The sequence below is a fragment of the Protopterus annectens genome, chromosome 7.part0 (genome assembly GCF_019279795.1).
Source record: "Protopterus annectens isolate FY-2018-M chromosome 7.part0, PAN1.0, whole genome shotgun sequence".
NCBI lineage: Eukaryota > Metazoa > Chordata > Ceratodontiformes > Protopteridae > Protopterus > Protopterus annectens.
Genome location: NC_056739.1, coordinates 465,709,241 through 465,729,454, shown reverse-complemented (window position 1 = coordinate 465,729,454; position 20,214 = coordinate 465,709,241). Strand labels below are relative to the sequence as shown.

The following is a 20,214-nucleotide window of genomic DNA, read 5'->3' as shown; positions in this document are numbered from 1 at the left end:
ATCCTCGCTAGACTGCAAGTGCACAGCTGGGTTGGTCTGAGTTATCCAATTCAATTTTTGTACTTGTATTCCCTGTTCTGACAGTTCTAGTTCTGTCTGTTTCTCCCATCTTGTGACTTTTTCTCCTAGGTCTGCCCATTCTATATTTCTGTTTTTGGTTAAGCTAACATGTGGTAATCGATTAGATTTATAAAGTGCAAAGAACTCCTAGGGCAATGAACAGCTGGCTACGCTGTTCCCTTCTGTGTCCCAGTACAGGTTACGCAATATCAATCTGTTTGCATGATTCTTAAATAATTCTTGCTCATATTCCTTATCAGGTCCTGGTGTGTTACAATAATACAGGGTACAGTGTAACAGGTGTTGTTTATCAATGTCAAGGGAGGGGAACTTACTGATGGCTAGGTTCATTAACCCTTTGGTCATAGTCCCTGGACCAGTGGTAACCAAGTCCTGGCTGTACCAATAAAACATTTCACCCTCCGATTGCACTACATAGGTGTTAGTTTGTTGCTGTGCTTCCATACCCTGCATGGTTGGGACTACTGCTATACCAAATAGCTGTATAAGATCTCTGCCCAAGAGGTTTACTGGGCATTTTGCAGAAACTACAATTTTGCTTGTCTGTGTCAATCCTGAAACTGGATCAGTTATTGCAATGTTACGGGAGAGAGGCTCCCGATACAGCTGTCCATTAGCTGCTTTGACCAGTATGTATTCAGGTGACTCTGTGTTTTCTGGCAGTTTGGAGGGGTTTATCAGGGTTCGTGATGCCCCTGAGTCACACAAGAATTTGACTTCCCTCCCTTCTACCAAGAGTGTAACTTCTGGTTTCGTGTCTGCTAAATAGAGCTCCAAGCTCAATAAAGCAAGGTCTAATATTTCATTTTCTTCATTGTCACTAACTTCCTGCACTTCCTCTACTCCCTCTATCACATTCTCATTTGTCCTTTCTTTGCTAGCCCCTTCTAGTGATTCCTGACTACCATATAGTCAGTCCTCACCCTCCTTGTCTTCCGTTGTTGCCTTGTTTTTCTTGCAATCCCTTGCCAAATTTCCCTTTTTACCGCATTTAAAACATTCTCCCCTTTTCTTTCACCCTTCAAAGTCCTCTGATCGCTGATCAGATTGTTTGTTTCCCTGCGCGTTTTTCTTGCCCTTTTTCCCAGACTGTACTACATAAACTTCTGCTCCATCTTCTACAGAAAATATCAGAGTTTTCTTTTTCTTTTTGCTATTAAAATGCCTTTCGGCATGCCTAGCATATTCAAGTAATGATTGTAACCTGCTTGTACGATGATCTACCATGTGTTTCGTAATAAAACTGCTTATAGGTGCACTACTGCCCTTTAAAAATGCATTCTTTAACTGCTGTTCATATGGGGAATCTTGTGTTTGATCTTCAGGAACCTGCATTCCACAGTGGTTATTAAAACATTCTAACAATCTGGCATAGTACCAGTCAATTGTTTCACCTTCTTGTTGGATGCATTGATTAATGCAAGTCCAGTCTGCCCTAGGTTTCCATTTTTCGGAGATGCGGTCTGCAAGACCTTTTACTCTGGTGTCTAATTCTGCGCTGCTATGTGGGAGGGGTCTTTGTGCAGCGTCATGGGGATTCCAGTTCCCACTAATCATGTACCAATCTGGCCCTACAATTTGTCTAACTACTTTTTCTATCTCTTCTCTGTTTAGGTTATAACTTAACCTCATTCCTTGTAAATCTTCTGAGAATTTTCTAAAATTAACCTTTGGATGGGGAATTCCCTCAGTGGCTTTCTGGATATCTTCTGGAGTCCAAGGTCTATACATTAAAATAGTTGAGTCCTGATTGTCTTGACCTGCCTGAGGATTGGGTACTTCTATAAGTGGGCATGGCATATTTCTTCTTCCTCACCTATAGATCATGAATTCTTAACTATTTGCCATAACTCGATGCCTTCTTCTGAGTTACCTGCTTTTGTTCGGGACCTGGTCCCGATGGGGATCTCTAATTTTAGTCAGTTTTAATTTCACAATATCTCTATCTTTAGTGACCACAGGATATAGTAGGGGTGGACTAACCTGTTCACTTGCTTCATATTCTGGTAAGGGAGGCGGAGGTGCTGATGCTATTACTAAATTATTGTCCTCCTTATCTAAAAACATTGCTTTTGAATCTTTGTTCTTTTGTTCCCTACGGTTTACTTCCTCCAGCCGCCTGTGTGCCTGAGGAATTCCTAATCGACGTTGCTTTTTTACCCAACCTTTGGAATCATTTTTGAGCTGTTTGATAAGTGAGGATTTTTCTAATTTTCCGTCGAATTCATATTTATTAACCGATTTTGAATAATATCTAATATTGTTGGTGCTCTGCGACTACATATATTTTGCGTCATCTGTTAACGGTGGATTTTGGGGTCTTTTTATGCAATTATTACCCATTTTGCTCTACCCTTTTGATCGTTACGTAACTTCTCTTAATTTTTAACGTGGTACCACGGATTTTGTTATAGTCTCTTCAGAATGACTGCCTACTTATTCTGTTTCTCCTGATCTATGACAAGACAGTAATCTTTTTTGTCCCTGACTTGTAATAAAAATACAATCTGACAAAAACAATACACATCTAGTCCCTGATCGACAACAGAAAACAGAAAAAAGTAGATTCACCTTACCTGAGCCTACGTGATTGATCACCGATTCAGGGAGACCCGTCCTTCAGTCACAGATCAGAAAGTGGCTGGCCTCTTTTGAACGACAATTCATTTGGAGGACTTTGCATATAAGAAGAACCGATTTGGTTTCTTCCCCGTACGGTTTCAACCACCTGGCCGTCTGATCCGAGGTGAAGAGAGGGTTCAGGTCCGAAGGACCAATCTGTAAAAGAAAAATACTTCAAAGACCAATGCACGTTAGGTTCAAGCAAGGCACCCTTTATTACTTGCAGCAAGGAGACAAAGCATGTAGGTACAGGATTTGTCTAGTTCCTTGGTGATCAATATGTTATTCTTATACAGTTCTCTTCATGTCACACAGAAAATGCTACTATTCTATTGCTGACGTAGTTAGACTCAGCTTTCTGTATGTTCTACAGAAAATGTTACCAGACTTATTGCTGACTTGGTTAGATTATTTGCTGTCTTGCAAAACATTTTGAGAAAAACAACCTGGCCTTGGGCTTATTTTAGCCCACCTTAACTTTTCAATTCTTCAATTGCACAGTTCTAATACATGTGTTACATTTTGTCTAGATTCAAGATACATTTCTAGCTTTGGTACAAGTAATGCTGACTATGGTTTATACTTTCAAGCATCTATTGTTTTCTTTATCAAAGCTTCTAGCAGCTGCATATTTTCTCATGGCAAAAGCAAAAATGAAATATCTCTTTGTTAAGTTTCATGACATTAGCAGAAATGAAATGTCTCTTGTTATTTTCATGACATTAGCAGAAATGAAATGTCTCTTGTTAAGTTTCTAATAGCTGTGCAGATTCATGCAGTGTGAACAGAATTACATGTATTAACCCTTTTAAACCTTGAATGCACTAAGCATGCATATTACTATTATATATTTTTCTAACAGCAGTATTCTTTTACACTGAAGAAAACATGCCTGTTGTTGTTGTGTCTTTCGGCTAATCCCACTTAGGGGTCACCACAGCGGAACTCCGGTCCGCTAATATTTGGTAGTGGATTTTTACATGCTGAGTTACCAGCCCTGACGCACAACCTTCAACGAAGGTATGCCCATTCACGCTCGCCTCCACACAGAAGACGCTCTAGCTGAGAATCGAACGCGACAACGTCTTGCTGTGAGGTGACAATGCTACAGCAGCACCACTACCGCAAACATGCCTGTATTTTACATTTATTTACAAATGCCAGAATTATATATAAAATTCTATTTGACTAGGCTGGCAGCCTTCGTCCATCTCACCCCAATCATCACAGGCAGTATTCATAATCTCAGACTATTCCCCACAGCAAGGTTTTGATAGTGAGGAAAGGAGTGCATTCAGACAGCAGTTGCAGGACCTACTAGATAAAGCAGGACAACAGGAACTGGTGGTGATAATGGGTGACTTGAATGCATATATTGAAACAGACAGAACAGGATATGGGGATTTCCTGGGTCCACATGGGTGAGGCAACATGAATAAAGAAGGAGAGATCATTCTAGCCTTCATTCTGGTAAATGTCAACTTATGGTTAAGAAGGAGAGACAGTCACAAAATCACATAAAAGAGTGGCCAACATACAACTCATGTAGACTTTCTCCTAGTAAGGAAAGGACACTGGGGTAGAATCAGTGATTGCAAAATCATCCTTAGTGAAACAATCACCCCCACAGCATAAACCACTGGTTGCCACAGTCAGCTGCAAGCAGTGGTCATAGAAGCCTTTAAGGTCAACAGACACCAGGCTGAAAACCTGGAAGTTGACTGAAAAGAAAGAACAGTTCAAGGAATTACTCGGGGCTCTAGCTCCCCAAGAAAAGGAGGAAACAGGTGGAGCTGAAGAAGAATAGCAGCACCTCAAAATAGTATGTGTGAGGACTACAAACAGATATGTGGCAGAGCCAGATATGGAAATAAGGTACATAAGGAAAGCTGGTGGTGGAATGCAGAAGTCCAGGATGTCATCAAAAGAAAGAAGTACAGGAAAAAGTGGGAGATAGAAAAGACAGATCAGGCTAGAAAGGAATACTGGTTGGCTAATAAAGAAGATAAGAAAGGAGTTGCAATAGCAAAGAATAGGGCATCAGAGGCGGTCTACCAGCATTTGGAAAGTGACTCAGCGGATGGCACAAAAAACTATATCAGGGTTACAAGGCAAAGACAGAAAGATAAAGAAGATAGTCAGACACCCTTCATAAGGGATACCAGCACAACCTGCTCACCAATCCACAGGACATCAAAGGCAGAAGGAAGGAGTATTTTCAGAAGCTTCTGAATGAAAAAAAAAAAACACAGAAGCTGTAATGCCCCAGAAACAGCCTACGATGAGAGAAAAGGAGGAGCCCACCCTAGAAGGTGTAAGGATACCGCTGAGGAAAATGAAGTCAGGGAAAGCAGCAGGCTCAGATGGGGTCACAGCATATATGAAAAAGATGCTGGGTGAGATAGGGGAGAAATGGCTCCTGCGGGTACTCAAAGCAGTGTGGAGAGAAAGTCATATCCCAGATGACTGGAGAATAAGCATACTTGTTCCAGTGTACAAGAACAAAGGGGACATCCACAACTGTGTGCAATACAGAGGCATCGAACTCCTATCCTATTGCATGAAAGTTCTGGAGCAAGTGATTGATAACCACAGTAGTAGAAAGTAAGATGGGAAATGAGCAGTTTGGATTCAGATCAGAATGCAGCACAACTTATCCGATATTTGCAGTGAGACAGATAGTTGAGAAGAAGGTAGAGATGAGGAAAGAGTCCAACTAGGCATCCCTAGACTTGGAGAAAGCATATGACAAGGTCCCAAGAAAGCTGATTTGGGTAGTACTGTGGTGGTTCGCAGTCCCAGAAACATTGGTAGAATTACTGCAGGCTATGTACAAGGACCCAATGACTTTCGGTCTCACAGAGGGGTTCCCAGTGGGAGTGGGTGTGGATCAGGGTTCAGCTCTGAGCCCATTGCCATTCATACTGGTGATGGATTACATAAGCAAACAGGTTGGAGGTGACAGATCAACAAAGTTGCTGCATGCAGATGATGTGGGATTACAGACTGACTCTGAGTGAGAACGTCAGCAAAGGATGGGAGAATGGAATCCAAAACTGAAGGAACACAGGATGAAGCTAAGCAGAGCTAAGACAGTGGTAATAGTGGACAACCTGGGGAAATCAGAAGAAGCTGAGAATTGAGATGGAAAGGAAGATAGTGAAACAGGTAAATAGCTTCAAGTATATGGGAGGGGTGGTTGAGGAGAAGGAAAGTCTAAATGAAGAGGTCAAAACTAGAATCAGAGGGGTTGCAGCCAACTGGCATAGAGCTGAAAAGTAAGATGTACAAGACAGTGGTGTGACCAGTACTACTGTATGGTATAGAAACCTGGGCAGTAAAAGCAGAGCAGGTGAGGAAGTTATAGGCGACGGAAATTAAGTGCCTGAGAAGGGTGATAGGACGGGTCTACTTCTAATGACCGAAACGCCGATTCGCCGACAGTGAAATCACCGACGCCAGAAAACCGACAACACACAAACCCGACAACGCGAAACACCGAACACCATAACACCGACACACTACACGTAAACAACACAGTACACTACAACACATATCCACTAGCCCTAACCCAAACCCTAACCCTAAGGTCCGACACTACCGCACACTCTCCCTACCTGCACCCTAACCCTAACTCACTTACACACCCCGAACCCCAAGCTCCGACACTACCGCACACTCTCCCTACCTGCACCCTAACCCTAACTCACTTACACACCCCGAACCCCAAGCTCCGACACTACCGCACACTCTCCCTACCTGCACCCTAACCCTAACTCACTTACACACCCCGAACCCCAAGCTCCGACACTACCGCACACTCACCTATCACACACCCTAACCCTACATCCCTGAGTATTGCACACTTACCTGTCCGCTCCCTACTCCTAAATCCCTCACTATCGCATACTTACCAGGTCGCGCTTGCACATTCCCCTTGTCGGTCTTCCGTCTGTCGGGATTCGAGCGTGTCGGTCAACTGCGTTCTCGGTCGTTTCGTGTCGGTGATTTCACTGTCGGCGAATCGGCGTTTCGGTCATTAGAAGGAGACCCGATAGGACACACACTGTGGGACAGACGAAGAAATGAGGACATAAGAGCAGAAGCCAAAGTACCTCCAATTGCAGAAAAGATCAAAGAGAACAAATTATGGTGGTTTGGACACCCGTGCAGAAAAGCAGAAGACAATCTGGTGAAGATTTGGAACAGACAGGAAGAAGGTAAGCGGAAATGAGGCCATCCAGCAAAAAGGTGAATGGATTGTGTGAAAGAAGATCTTCGACAGTAAGTCATGAGTATTGAAAAAGGCAGGAGTGTGCCATTGAATGAGAGTAATGGTGACAGTTAACATGACACCCGACCCCATGTAGAAAAAATGGGGAAAAGGGGGCTGATGATGGTGATAATGACTTGAGAAATTGGCAGAATAAGAACACGTGAATTATTATGCATTTTCTGAAGTAAAAACAGTGCACAACTTTCATTGGTGTCATTATTTAAGAGTAATTCACCACTTTTTCTCTCCAAATCACCAGTTTTAGGAGAGGCAGGTCAAAAATCTGAGTCAAAATCGTGAATAGCTGAGGCATATAGGGATTTGCTTGCATCAGTATGCAATTTATTTGCTCAAAGTTTCAACGCTGTGGTTATTGGCTAAAAATGTATATGTAATATTTGTGTGTGTCACGATATGCAGACAGAGAGAAAGACAAACAAGTGTGTATGTGAGAGAGACACCCACACATACGCATCCACATTCACTTAACATAGAACATGAAGCTTGTGACTTAGTTATAAAATGGACAGGATTCTTCTACAAGGGAAATTCTCCTCACTCAAAATGCGTATGGCAGCGAAAACGTTAAGTCTTTGCAACTCATCCAACCATCGATTCTATTTTTGTTGCCATTTACAGTAACCCCGCTGAGCGTTACTCATTCTTAATTCTTGAAAGCACTATGGGTACATGATGTTACTGTTCTCCTTTGGCTAATTAGCATACAAACAGAAACCTGAGTCATAAAAATATCCAGGAATTAAAAAGGAAATACAGAAACAAGCCTGCATTGATAAATGATAACCGTAAGCCATGTTCTTTGTATCAGCACAATGACAGTCACTCTTTTTGGTGATAAACTAACCTAAATGCAACCTGCTTCTAAATTATGTTTCTCCTTGTTTTTTTAAATATTTATTTCACTAACCCATCATAGCCTCCACCCCCGCTCCGCCCTCCTTCCCCGCAACTTACTCCCCCCACCCTGTCTGTAATTCTCAGAAACAGCCAAACATTCCTATTGAAGTGTTCTGTCTGTTTGAGAACGCAATGTTCCCAAGCCAGACTTTGCAGGTTTATACTAAATCGGAGGGGAGAGCATTGTTGGGCTGTTAAATAATTCCTATACGTACGAAGTGGAATATGACCAGAGTTTAGAAATATCTAGAATGAATATTAAAAATTATATGATATTGACGGTAACCTTAATATAAACTCTAGAACTTTGCTTGTTAAATTTTAATAAATCTATATTACCCCCTCAGTATTTGGCCAGAGTTGGTAGGTTCCAAAGCTCGAGTTCTCAGAACTGGCAGGCGCACGGATTCTCAGAAGCGTTTTTCTCTGAAGTGTCTGCGAAGCTGTTTCTAGGAACGCCTGAGCCAGGTGATTGGGGATTTAGAGACGTTGGCTGGTGTAGTAGTTGGGGGATAGCGCGTGCGCGGGGAAGGCAGAAAGTTGGCGGGATGGGGAAGGGGTTTCTATTTTTTGAGTAATATTTGTTTTACCCGCTTTTCTCCAACTGAAGCGCAGCGGACCCCCTAAAAAATTCTGCCTCCAGCGTGTGTGTAGCGCTTGGAGCAGGGTTTCTGTTTGCGGGCTGGGTACAGATGTGCTGCCTCTTCCACCTTGGACATGTGGCTGAGTTGTCATGGATTTAAACCGTGGGAATCTGTGCCCCCCTGGGTTAACCATGAGAAAAGCCTGTACCTTCTTGGGCTAGACTTTTTAACTTTTAGCAGTTGTGGCTATGGCTTTCACTGCCGATTTCACTTCCTGGGACCCGCAGCATCTGTCTGCTCTGGCTGCCACACAGCTGCTCAACTTCGTGATACTGCAGTTGTGTTTCCAGATCACTCAAAATGAGTGCCATTTGTTGAGAAGTTTAAATAAAGTGCATAACTAGGCTGAGCATTTCGTGTACTTTCATTTTGCATGCGAAGTTGTTTAATATTTTATAGAGTAAAGTTCATGATGTAATACATTTGGCTAAGCTGTTCTTGTAATATTGTTTTACAGGTGGATGTTGCTTGAAGAAGTGTACCTTTATAAGTTTTAAATGTTTTGGTGGCAATTGCTGTTCATGTGTTACACTGGTATATAGTATTATAAGTTATTTATTTTTGTATTGGTGGGAGGGAGAGGTAGATGTGATGAGTTGCGTAAAAGAGAGAATGAGTGTTTTGACAGCAGCCTGTGTTGGGTTGTGTGAGTAAGTGTGACTCGAGTATGTCACGAGTGACAATTACATAGTGTGTTGGTAGAATATGCCTGGACTGGGGGGGTCATTGAACCGAGAGTGATACTAAACGCATGATGCATCTTTCCATGCTCTCTAGTGTTGTTACGTAGTTGTAAATTGCTGCTGTGGGGGTAGCCCACTTTCCACTTTAGAAACTGCACTAATTCACGTCTGCGACCCATTTTAGGTTTTTGTTTTTCCAGCTTTTGCTACCTGTCATTGTATTCCTTTGCCGACTTTGAGGTGCCGTGTTTGTGGTAGCTGTCCTGTTTGTGTTTTTTACGCACATATAGGGTTGTCCATTTTCCACATGTGCCCAAATAGTTGGAATCCAAAAGTTTGTACTGTTCGGATTGCTACATAACTTCGACAACAGGTTTCAGGGTCACTTAAGTTGTAGGAAGTAACTGTAGCTAGTTGGATGACATGACAGAGCTTTTTATTATAACCATCTCTGACTCGAAGATGTGTTTGCGTGTTTACATATTGAGGGTGTTTCACTGGCAGTGCATGCCAAGGGTTTGTTATTGCAGCCTGCCTCTAAACTCTGTCTTGCTGTCGCAACACGGGTTATTCTGAGGGAACATGAATAGTTGGTCGGGCTGCAGACCTGCAATGTTAGAAATGCCGATTTAGTACTCTGAGATGTTGGGCAATAACTGTGGTGAAAAAAATGCTACTGTTTCCTGACCAAGAATAGCCTGTACAGCTGCTGGGGAAATTGTATGCCAGGTTTCACTATCATTTGTGGGAAGATCACCTAAAGGACTCTTCTGTTTTTAGTATTAACTTGGTTTGGTTTTGTCAGCGTTTAACACCATGTAGTAAAGCAAGGAGATAGTTTATCTCTTCTTGTAAATGGCAAGAAACAGCTTGAGCAATCTGGCAGTCATTCTTTGCTATTTACTGGAAGTCCCCGCCTCCTCTGGTAATTTACATGTCAGGAATGAAAATACTACTTTTTATGCAGGCCCCACCAAAGGGAAGTACATTTTAGGATTGTCAGTTTGGTGATGGGTGACAGTTCTTTTTTTAAAGTACTAAATTCACAAATGTACGTCTTTGGGGAGGGGCGTAGTAGCTCTATGTACCTTTATATAAGCTTAGTAGCTGCGTTTTTCCCATGCTGCTAAAACTTGCCAATAGCTAGAGTTAGTGTTTCTTAATGGAATATGAAGTGATTTGCTTGTGGATTGATCTAGAGTTGCAGAGCCATTACTTAAACTATTCCATTGCCACGTCTGTATCTTTTTTGGTTGGGGCGGGGGTGTCTTGCTTATTAAATTTCATTTTTTGCAAGGAAGTGCAAACAGAGGAATGTTTGCACAGATGCATTCTTGCATAGTTGCACATTTTTTTACCTTGTTTGTGGCCATTGCCATACTCCAGTGGGTATGTTGGAATTTCACCCCCAAAAAAGTAATTGCATCGTTTACTTTGTCATGTAGTGATTAAGGTGACAGTGGTGGGAACTTGGGAACTGTCCCTTGGGTTGTATGACAAACTCCTGCATTGCCTTCACTGTCTTTTTGAAATGTTTGTCTTTTACCTCTGGCTGAGAATCGAATAGCAGTCAGGACTCGTAAAATTCAAACATCATATGTAGTTTATGGGCAGGGGTCAGATCTCTCTTGGCAAGTGTGCATTAAAGTGGGTATGGTAAGATAGGCCTCAATGTTTTTTTTTTTTTTTTGTTGTTGTTGAGTGCAACACTTGCCCTACTAATATTTCCAGAGCAGAGTTCTGTATTAGCAGACCTCAAATTCACCCAGTGGTTGTGGAAGGAAGATGATTTTATGTTCACAGATGCACATATGGTTATTTTACTTTCTGTATTATCAAGCTCTCACCTATTTTATATATTTTTATTTTTTACTCTCTTAACAGGTAGTGCAGAGGTGAAGAAAAGTGTTTGATTTCACAGACTGCTTAGGTTATCACTTCACACTTCCAAGATGAGGTTAATTGCTCATTATATGTAGTTTTAACTTTGCATTTAACAGCGCTTTTCAGTACTGATGTAGCTTGGTGTACCACTTGTGTGCAATTTTTACTGACTTACTGTCTTGTTCATTTATGGAGTTTGCCTCCCTTGGACTCCAGTGAAAATGACTTTTAGCAAAGCTGGACTGTCCAGATCAACAAATGTAAACAGATAAAATTTACCTGGCAGATTTTCTCTCTAAAACTGTTGCATTTATTTGCTTTAAATGTCTGCCACTAGTGAAGAATGCCTGACATGTCTGCAGCACTGATTCCCCAGGAGAATTGGTCTTTGTTGTTGACAGGACTCAGGCTTTCACTGGTGGGATCAGGAGTTGCATTTCTAAGGAGTAGCTGTTATGCCTGGCTTGGCAGGGACTGCCATGTGGTGCACTGCTAACAGCAGTCTACTCTGTCCCCATAATAGCAGTGGTGTTCATTCTGCTTTGGTGAGTGTAGGGGGTTGATGATTTAACACTACTAAACCAGATACTAACTCCAGCATAGTCATTTATAGGCTATCTCCTTGCCTCAGAAGAGCTTGCATAAAAGATGGTCAAACTGATGGCTTTAGGTGAAGGGCTGTGACATGCCCATTTGATCAAAAACTAGGGGTTGCATCTGCTGAGAGGTGGGGGAGGGACCATGTATACGACATTGAATAAAACTATTAAATTCTAGGAAAAAAGCGATGTGTGGTGATATATGTAACAGTGGTATTGATCATTTATCACAGAAGCTGTATTTTTTTCTATAGCTCAGACACATAACCTGTACACCTTTTTAAGTAGTAACTTTCATTAATTTCCATTGCTGCAATCTTGTAAGTGCTGACCTAGCCCAAGATCAGCTTTTCCTAAAATGTAATATTCTGATATGTTGTAGAGCCAGGGAAATGATTCTTTCTACTTGATGTGATTTAAAAATTACCCAGAAAATCAAGAAAGCCTATAGAAAGTGATTTTTCTATTGTGTTTATTTTCTCCTGGTAGTTCAGGCAATTATTCTGTAGTTTTCGTTTTATTTTTCCAGTCCCCCCCCCCCCCCCCCCCGAAGAGATCCTGTTATTGAAAGGATGTCTTGTGATTGGAAAAACAATTTAAGCAACTCCACCTGCATTGATTTCTGTTGTGGTTTTCACATGTGTAGAAGTGGAGTCAAGCCAAGAACATTTGGTGTGTTTCCCAGGTGGGGGTGGTGATTTGCTGGTGGTTAACTTGTGTATTGTAATATCAAGTGGATGCCTCCCATGGGGGGTGGGGAGTGGAATCCTTGTCTCCATCGTTCAGAGCTGATGTGCTTCATTTTCAGGTCAGGCTATCCTTGTCCAGTGAGGGGGTCAGGATATGTTTATTTTTACTTGACTATTAGAGTGTATATAATTATATAAGGGGTGTGTGTGTGTGTAATTTTTAAAGAAGCAGTTTTGGTGCCAGTTTAAGCCTCTTTCTGCCCTAGTTTTTCAGTATATCTAGTACCTGCACTCTGTCAACTCTCTTCTGGGATAGATACCAAAAGAGTTGCTTGTAGTGCAAGCATGCCCTGATCCCAAAAAGCCCTGTTGTCAATGTAAGTGACCTTACTTTGGTGTAAGGCGTAGCTATAAAGAGGCTTGCACTGGGGGCCAGATTACACTGACATTAGGTCTTTTGGAAGTGGTCATTTACATTGAGACCAAGTCTTTTGGAATTGGGCCCACAGTTTTCTGTTAACTTTGTGGCTTCTGGGTGTGGCCAAGGTCCTTGTCATGCGGGGAAGTTTCAGAATTGCCACTTCCCATCCAGATATCCAAAATTAATGTTTCGGTAGTATGTTTATTACTTGACTTTGAGGCAATACCAAACTTGACAGCTGCAGTCAGTATTTTTAAATGCGTATTTTTTGCAGCTGTAGTTTCTTGTCTAAATTTAGATTTAATGTTGGACTGAAAATGGATTGGGCATCCCTTGTCTAAATACATTGCATCATGTTATTAGTTTTGCTGAGAAGAGATTTGACTTTTTTCTTAGCATGAGTAAATGAAGGTAGTTCTGTAATACGAGTAATTTTGCTGTAATAAGTATTGCACTTTGGGATTACATTTCTCTCCTGTTGTGAGTACTGTGTATTAAAACAGTGCTTTGTGCAGATGTTGACTTTATTTTTAAGGGTGCAGGTGCCATGTGGGTGGTTGGCATGACTTTTTTTTTTAAACAGTTGTTATGACAACTGTTAGGCTAAGTACCTCTAGCTTGAACACTGTCTGCAGTTTTTATATCTTTTTCTGAACATGTTGAAAAAAGAATATTAACATAAGAGAGTAAGCTTGTGTTGGTTTTTATAAGGCATGGTTGAGAGATGGCACATTTTCCTGTAATGACTGCATAAGTTAAGGATATCTATCAGTTTCTGCATATACTGTGTCCTTTGGTTTGCCTTGTTGCAGTAAGCTAGCTACAAATGTCTTGTGGCAGAACCTTGGGTCGTTTTGTAGTTTGTTCTGTGGAAGTAATATCTGCCCCTAAGCTGCTTTGGGTTGTTGTGACATAACGTTTAGAGCAGACAGTGTCTGGTTGGGCCTTTCTTTTCTCCTGCACTACTAAGTGTGTGTAGTGAAAAATTGCTTGTTGAATAATGTTGAAAAAGGGACAGAACTCAACCAAGGAATTGCCTCTGGAAGAAGGTTTCAGACCCAGAACCCAAGAGTCTCAAAGTTAGAATATCATATTACAGAACTGCTGCTAAGTAAAGGCATGTAAGATTTGGCATAAGGGAGAGCAAAATAATTTAATCTTCTAGGACTCTGACTGTGTAATGGGAAGAAATAGACAGTGGGGGTGGGGTGGGATTGTGTCAGTATGAGCACGTCACATTCTTGCTTTTAAATATGTGGAGTACTGAACTGACTCAGTTTGCCAGTGGTGCTGAAAAGGTCACATAACGGATGAAGTTTCAACAGCATTCAGCACTATCATTGTTCACCACAGTGACCTCCTCAACAAAAATGACTGCAGCCCTGTTTGCACTGCTTTATCGGATGAGGGTATGTCAGCAGAGTTCACAAAGGTTTCCTGATGATAACTCCAGTATATTCCCATCCTTAGAACATCCACAACTGTTTCCTAAGTGATGCTAATTACAGGTGCAGCTGAGAACATCTTTTGTGGTACCAATAAAATGAAATAAAGGCCACTGAGGTTAGACAAAAAACGATAGTTCCAAACCAAATAGCGTACAACGAATTTTTATTTGACCGCTTTCGTAAAAAAACTTCTTCAGAATGAAAAAACACATGCTCAAATCTCATTTAAATACAATAATTACTTAATTGATAAATGCTAATTAAACCAATAAAAACGAGTTGAACCAATTACTAAAAACAAAATTGTTTAAAAAAAGAAAGAAACTAGTTTCTTTTTATCAGTAACTTGTAACTTACGGTGTTTTAAAAAACATTTTACGTTGATACATTCATTTAACCCCGGTGGCCTGTCGGATTTTAACTTTATTTGCCAGTTTGCTTCCCTTTGTTCCAAATAATTCTTAAGGTCACCTCCCCTAGGATCAAAGGAACACACTTCTAAAATCGTGAATAGGAATTTTTTATATACAACACAATCAATAGAATGTTTATACAAGGCATTAGTCATGTCTTTACGTTTGATGGCATGATATCGTTTTTTGTCTAACCTCAGTGGCCTTTATTTCATCTTTTGTGGTACCTTGCCTCTCCTTCTGGAGTTGCTAGATGGTTTGCCAGCAACCTGCTGAGACCATTCAAAAGTTGTTCTCCATAATCTCTACACGATGAGTCTTTGCTTTTCCCATTATTTTAGCTGTTGCTTTCCTGGTCTGTCACTACTTATCTCTCCATTCCAGAGAGCCCACTGCTAGTTTTGTACAGAAATGTTCTTTCCCAGTGATGTCCACCAGCAGGTCCCATTGTGACAAGTTTTTTGGCATAGGCTGCCAGTTACACTGTTGCAATCCAACTGGACCTTGGACCTTAGCAGTGCATGTTCCATCCCTCACAGCTTTATTAGGTATTTTCAGAGGTAGCGGTGGAACTTGTGCTACTTAGAAGCATTTGCTAAGCATTCCTAGGGCACACCTGCTCCATGTTTGAGTTTTCCTCTTTGTCCAGCCACTGTCTTGCTCAGTTTATCACCAGGCAGTTATCAACATGTCAAGCAGAGCGCCTCACTGGCCCTCTTCAAGAGAGATCTTGATAAGTGGATGGGAAATAGAAAAATTCACCCCAGGATCACACCAGTGGCTCTACTCGACAGAGGCACTGGGAACTAAGGTCGGGTGGCACGATACCAGGGTAATCCTATGGGCTACGCTTGTAAAGGCTCCAGGGCCATTAAGCCTAGTACACACCTGTGAACTTGACAGCACCGGTTCTTACCAAAATGTGTAATATGTAAAAGCTTCATGTCTGATAATAAACGTATGAAATATATCGTTCTATGGCCGCATAGTTTTTGTATCCTTATGACCATCCTTTGTGTTGAAACCAATGTTTGTTATGGACAACTCTTGAGTACAAAAATCAAAATAAAAAAATCCACTCAAGGTCTGGTCAAACAAGCTGATCCAAATAGAGCTTCAGAATCCTTATTGATCAATCACACCTGGTGTAAAAAGGCTGAGTAGCTTTTTCAGTATGATATATATATTTTTAGTTCCTGATCTCATTGTAGTGACCTACTTGTCTGCTCGTTCACCTGCCTGGATTTTTTCCAAGGGGTCAACCCCAGAGTATGGGGAGGAGGGGAAGACCACCTCTCTTTGAAAGTCTGTTGTCAGAACTAGTGTTATGTAAAGCTTGCTAAATATTATTTGTACTTTTTCAGCTTCCCTTGGGAAGTAACGTGATCTTCCCTTAACAGGTGTGCCACTACTTAGGAGCTGAGCACAGAATGTCGTGTGTGTGTCTGTGTGTGTGTGTGTGTGTGTGTGTGTGTCTCTCTCTCTCTCTATCTATCTCTCTCTATCTCTCTCTCTATCTATCTCTCTCTATCTCTCTCTCTCTATCTATCTCTCTATCTCCTGTTAGCCGTGTCAATTATCAACAGCAACAACTTTAATCTACATGTTCCGAACGTAGGGATGCAAAAAGTAACAGGAGAAATAGACTTTACTGAAGAATGCAAACTAATTGTAACTTGCATACCTTCTGTGTTTGACTTGACTTTGCTTTTAGGGATAACCTTGGATCATGTTTAAGAATTTTAGTGCATTCCTCACTGGGGTCCGGCTAAGACGTGAAATGCAGTAAAGCAGCTCTGAATTTGAGAGAGGCTTGTTTAACAGCTGTAATACTGCCAGCATATGACAGACAACCTTTGTGGGAGGGGATATTTGTTGCTTTAAGGGAGGGTGAGGACTGGCTAAAGGTGACTGCATAGCCTAATGTGTAGCTCACTGGAGATAAGGCTTGAAAGTGACCTTGCAGACACTGTTAACAGAGACTATAGCCCCAGTGATTACATTTAACCTTGGATGTTGGCCGACTAGTTCCAGTATGTCATTTAGTGATGTAAACAGATCTGGATTCCTCTGCCAGGCTAAGCACACAACTAAGAGTACCATCATGTGTTAACCCACCATGGCAAAAACCTAACAGCATTATTTTTTGTTGTGGGGGGGGGGGGGGGGCATCTGTTTGTATTTGTAATTAAAGTATAAAGGGATGTTGTTTCTTTTAAGACTTCTGACATATGCCAGAAGACAAATTCCATGTACACTTTTTCATTAAAAATATTGCTTCTTTTAATCCTTTGTGACTAATCATTAATATTAGGATAAGGTTTCTTACAGAAATGCTTGTAGGTAATTTATCTTCTGCCTTAGCCTGTTGACCCATACGTTTTCTTGTCTAATTTTAACCTAAAGTGTTACAGCTGATCTTTTTTTGCTGCTACCTTCATCATTTCCCAATATTCCTACTTGGTCTTAACTCCTGACTTTACATCTGATTAATGCACACATATACTGGACATACCTCAGTCAGTGCTGGTTTTTGTAATCATAACACTCACGATATGCGTTTTTTTGATATGTGCAAAAACATGCATAGTCTTGAAAGAGAATTGTGCATCAGTAAGAGATCATTGATTGCATTTACTATCGTAGAGACTGGTTTTGGACATTTTATAAATTCTAGTGCTTGCAAGTCCTGCAAAAAATATTCAGGACAGGAATGACTTGCATGCGTTATACAACAAGATATGAACCTAATGGCAATTTAAACTATATACCTGAAAAAAGTTTGTTTTATAAATGTTTTTTTTCAGGTTAAGTTAATATTGACATGTTCTGTCTGATGGTTAGTATTACTTGTTATAAGTATTTGGTTCTCTAGTTTGATTTGTTGATGGGGTAATTTTCTTTTTGAGTCTGAATATGGGTTTTGCTAAGTGCTGTAATTGACCCCACACCACCACTTCCAATAACATGGCATAGGCAAATTATTCTTTCTTAAGAATTGCATGTTAATGTGCATACTGTGTGTCTGATTTCCTGCAACTGACTGATAATCCTATGCAAGTTTATTCATTCTTTGTTGAAAGGGTTCGTCCCACTAGGCTAGTGGCCTGTTTCCATGGGAGACCGGAGGTGGTATTTCTATTGACTATGGGAGAATTTAAGTCAGGGTACCAGGGAAATTCCTTTATCCTTCATGTCTCATTTGCTACACTACATTGTCAGTAACGGAAGATGAATCTAATCACAAAGGTGAGAATAAAACCCACAGCCTTGTGATCTTCCAGCTGCAAAGGCAGGTTTACTACAGAATGAGCCACTGACTGTACACTGCTTTACTTGCATTAAGTGGATGAATATTTTACTCTTGCTGGCATGCTTAAAAATTGGTTTGAGTTGTATAGTGCTGATTTAGTGGGCCATCTTTTTTGATATTGAAGTTGTTGCTGACCCTGATTTTTTGCTTTGAATGTCATTTGTGTCTCACAAATATTGTAGATTCATAGTTAATTAGTATGTACTGGAATTAATAAACAGTATTACTACTAAACATTTTACAGAAGTTCTGCTATTCATAAAAGATTTGCTGATGTAGTGCTTTTATATAATGTATATGTGTTTGTAGATTTGCAGATTTGGCAACTACATTCATTACCATTTAAATTTACATCTTTTAACTCTGGGAGGTTTCATAGCATTATTTTACTGTCTGGGGGGGGGGTGTTCCAGTAGTAGTTTATATGTACGGTAACGAACAGACTTGCGTATGTACTATGTTCAAAATTCTTCTTCTGGGAATATTCCCTTTTCTCCGAGGTATAGAGATCTTGGAGTTGGTGTGTATACATAAGTCTAAGGGGTAAGTGGGGCTAAAGGAGAAATGTGATTTTTCGAGATTTGCTCTTCTGTGTTTTTGGTCTTTTTTCGGTTTGTCGCCACTCGGCATTTCATTTAGAGTCCCCACATTTCAGTGTGAAGTCTATGTATATACAAGAATAAACAAACTTAATAATAAAAAAACCATACTTGACTGGATATTAACAAATAGTCCACAACAAAAATATACAACAGGAACTCTCCCAGATGACCTCAGTGACCACTCCTTAACATATATGATCAGGCATAAAACAAATGTTGCTATCCCTATCCAAGTTAGAACAGGTCGCAACAAAAAATCCTTTGACCCCGATCTGTTTCATAACGAACTTATGCAAGTTAATTGGGCGCCCCTAAAATCTCTCCCTATAGATGAAGCTGTTACTTACTTTAATAATACTTTTCTAGACATCCTAGAACATCATGCCCCAATGCGTTCTATACGTATGAAACCCAAAACAGCCCAATGGCTCTCAAAAGAAACCAAAAAACTAATCCTTAGCAGGAACAAAGCTTGGGCTAAATGGCGAACAACAAAAAACATAACTGATCACCTTACTTTTAGACAACAAAGAAATGTGACTAAAAAAGCCATTCTACAAGATAAAAAAACCTTTTATATACAGCTCCAACATTCATCCCTTAACCAACCACATAAATTTTGGTCCTCTATTAACATGCTGTTATCCCCAGGCAAAGTTGCCACACCAAATCCACTAGGCTCTAACCCTGAATACCCACTGCAAACAGCTAATGCGTTTAATACCTTCTTTACTTCAGCCATATTAAAACTAGCCAAACAACAATGCCCTGATACCTCCAAACTACAAACCCTAAACTCCCCTCCCCCTCCATTTCAACTAAAACCTATACCAACCTCTTATATATTGTCCTTGCTTCAAAAACTAAAGCCCTCTTATCCCTCAGCTGACAAATTACCAGCAGAATACCTCCAAGTAGGTGCTAAAGCTGTAGCCTACCCCATCTCCATACTGATCAACAGAACCATAAAATAAAGTACTATTCCATCACTGTGGAAAATCTCTCATATTATCCCTCTATTCAAAGGAGGCGACTCTACTGAGTATTCCAACTTCCGCCCCATAGCGCTACTATCTCCTCTCGCAAAAATAATGGAGAAATGTATCCACAAACAATTACTTAATCACCTACTAAGCCACAATCTCCTAGCTAACTGTCAACATGGGTTTCGACCATTTCATAGTACTACCACAGCCCTACTATCCTTTACTGACTCTATTAACAAAAACCGAAACAATAACACCTCTTCCTCAGCTTTCTTCGTAGACCTATCAAAAGCCTTTGATATGGTCAACCATGAACTTCTCCTCCATCGTTTAAAATCCCTCTCTCTAGACAGTCCTGCCTTAAGCTGGTTCGTATCCTATCTGGATAACCGTAAACAGGCAGTACTCTGGGATAACCATCTCTCTGATCTCCTCCCAACCTCTATAGGGGTCCCTCAGGGCTCTATCTTAGGTCCTCTACTATTCTCCATTTTTATAAATGACCTTCATCTAGCCACTCCTCAATCAACTTGCATTCAATATGCAGATGACACGACCATAATCTCCTCAGCCCCAACACAGACAGAGCTGCACACTCTCACACAAAATACCTTCACAACAATAGAGCAATGGTT

General features: G+C 40.8%; 1 protein-coding gene across 1 annotated transcript in view; it reads left to right on the top strand.

The window, feature by feature from the left end:
* The first annotated feature begins 8,280 nt into the window (after nt 1-8,280).
* The window catches only part of BCL6B (BCL6B transcription repressor), a 58,615-nt gene continuing 46,681 nt past the window's right edge, over nt 8,281-20,214 (top strand). The window contains exon 1 of the mRNA XM_044077056.1: nt 8,281-8,365. The gene's annotated coding sequence lies outside the window, so the exon portion shown is untranslated. The remainder of the gene's footprint in view (nt 8,366-20,214) is intronic.